This window comes from Schistocerca piceifrons, unplaced genomic scaffold, assembly GCF_021461385.2.
Source record: "Schistocerca piceifrons isolate TAMUIC-IGC-003096 unplaced genomic scaffold, iqSchPice1.1 HiC_scaffold_1056, whole genome shotgun sequence".
Classification (NCBI taxonomy): Eukaryota; Metazoa; Arthropoda; class Insecta; order Orthoptera; family Acrididae; genus Schistocerca; species Schistocerca piceifrons.
In genome coordinates, this window is record NW_025726859.1 from 17,501 (window position 1) to 20,000 (window position 2,500).

Genomic DNA, 2,500 nt, shown 5'->3' on the forward strand with positions numbered 1-2,500 from the left:
TGTGCCTTAACCTAACCCATGTTGTCGCCTTAACGTAACCCACGTTGTCGCCTAAACCTGCTCTGTAATTGTTATACGACTCGTTCAATTACTGTAGTGTTGCCCACCCGCAACCCTCGCAATATAGTTCGCTACTCGCACTGCCCGCACCCCTGTGTATCGCTTCATGTTAAACACCTTGCAAGTCTTGCTCACTTTCCACATGCTCCTGCTGTACACTGTAATGTGGATGGCAGCAGGACGTACATGCCGCCCCTCCCCACGTCCCCACCTTGCCCCCTGCCTTCGCAAGCTGGTTGGTGAGAAGTTTGCATGTTCAATGCCCTTCGCATGCGACGTACTCAGGCTACGTTGTGGTGCGGCCTGTGTCAACTGTCCGCTGATGTCGTACGCGTGAACCACAATCTGTACTGCACATTCGTCCTTATGTACTGAATGATACATCGTGGCACATGTGTGACCGCACAACGACTGCGCCCAAAAACGGCGGACCATACAGTGCAAATATTGTGCACGCAGCTACGTGTCGTCTCCCTATGAGAGCTGGATTGCAGTGTGGTACGCCATAGAGACGTGTGGGAGGAACGGACGCCGTGGATGGCGATCAGCATGAGCTGTCTGTTGATGTATTCGGACCTAGTCGTCTCTCCTCACACACCGTGATGGCATGGTGCACCGCGTTCCATATCTGCGACATGCTACAGAGGCCGGTTGACAGTCGTTCGAGCAATGGACATCGCATACGTACGGGGGCCACCTTCCACGTATTGTCTAGGCGTGCACATTTTGTTGCGTGTATGTGGGCAGACGTAGTGTGGCGTGACACCTGACACAGGCATGCAATAATCGTTGAAGTTGCAAATGGCGATGGACGCCTGCGTTTTCTGGTGAAGTTACGCAAATGAACAAATGGTAACCTGTTGTGGTGCGGTTGTTCTCGCTAGGGGTGAATCGGTGATGGCGACGATAGGTTGAGGTACTAACCGGTTGTTCCAGCGATACCCACCATGCCGACGAAACTGAACGGCATCTGGGTGTGAAGCGATACGCGGCGGTGGCTGGGTGGGACCGTCCCCGGCCGGTGAGGGGGCGCCTCCCGGCGTGCTGGCCGCGCGGTGCGTGGGCGCACGCGCTACAGCCGGCTGGTGGGGGCGGCCAGTGGCAGGCGCGCCGGCCGACGGACGCGGCAGGCGTCGCAGCTGCGCGCCGGCGCACCCTGCGCGCGGCGCCGTGCGGCCAAAGTAGGTCCTCGCGGGCCCGGTGCGAAGCGCGGTGGACATCTTCAGTGTGCTGGTCCGATTGAGGACTGTGTGCGTTGAGGATGCGCCGCCGCCCGGCGCTCGGCGCCGCGACGCCGTCTGCTGCTCGGTCGCCCCAGCGGTTCTCGCTGGTGGTTTGTATCGCAGCTGTGCGGATGTGTTGGCGCGTGCGCTGTGCTGGGAGAGTTCGCTTCGGCACCCAAGTGGGGCTTTTGTCCTTCTGTGGCGCTGGCGTTGGAGCTGCCGGTCACCGTAGGTGGCGCGTGTTGTCTCCCGCCGGCAATGCCACGACAGCACGCTCCCGGGCCTCTGTCGGCAGCGGCAAGCTCAGTTGGGAGCACGGGTGGTCGCACCGAAAGCGTCTACTCGCCTAACTCCGGGCGATTGCGCCTCTCTCGAACCCGACCAAGTACTTGGGACGGCGCTGCGCGCCGCCGGGACCTGAGAGGGTTTCGAGGTGTATTGTGCAGGGGAGCTCAGCCTCCTCCTGTTTGCAGAATGATTGAGCGGACGCTTGCGTGTTCGCGCGGGCCCCCGGGACACACTCCCGGGCGGCCGGCTGCTCAGCTCTAGTTGACGCAGCTCCCTGGTTGATCCTGCCAGTAGTCATATGCTTGTCTCAAAGATTAAGCCATGCATGTCTCAGTACAAGCCGCATTAAGGTGAAACCGCGAATGGCTCATTAAATCAGTTATGGTTCCTTAGATCGTACCCACGTTACTTGGATAACTGTGGTAATTCTAGAGCTAATACATGCAAACAGAGTCCCGACCAGAGATGGAAGGGACGCTTTTATTAGATCAAAACCAATCGGTCGGCTCGTCCGGTCCGTTTGCCTTGGTGACTCTGAATAACTTTGGGCTGATCGCACGGTCCTCGTACCGGCGACGCATCTTTCAAATGTCTGCCTTATCAACTGTCGATGGTAGGTTCTGCGCCTACCATGGTTGTAACGGGTAACGGGGAATCAGGGTTCGATTCCGGAGAGGGAGCCTGAGAAACGGCTACCACATCCAAGGAAGGCAGCAGGCGCGCAAATTACCCACTCCCGGCACGGGGAGGTAGTGACGAAAAATAACGATACGGGACTCATCCGAGGCCCCGTAATCGGAATGAGTACACTTTAAATCCTTTAACGAGTATCTATTGGAGGGCAAGTCTGGTGCCAGCAGCCGCGGTAATTCCAGCTCCAATAGCGTATATTAAAGTTGTTGCGGTTAAAAAGCTCGTAGTTGGATTTG

General features: G+C 57.7%; 1 non-coding gene across 1 annotated transcript in view; it reads left to right on the plus strand.

The window, feature by feature from the left end:
• Positions 1-1,842: 1,842 nt before the first annotated feature.
• The window catches only part of LOC124726530, a 1,909-nt gene continuing 1,251 nt past the window's right edge, over positions 1,843-2,500 (plus strand). The window contains exon 1 of the ribosomal RNA XR_007006765.1: positions 1,843-2,500. This exon is cut by the window's right edge and continues 1,251 nt beyond it. This is a non-coding gene — a ribosomal RNA (small subunit ribosomal RNA).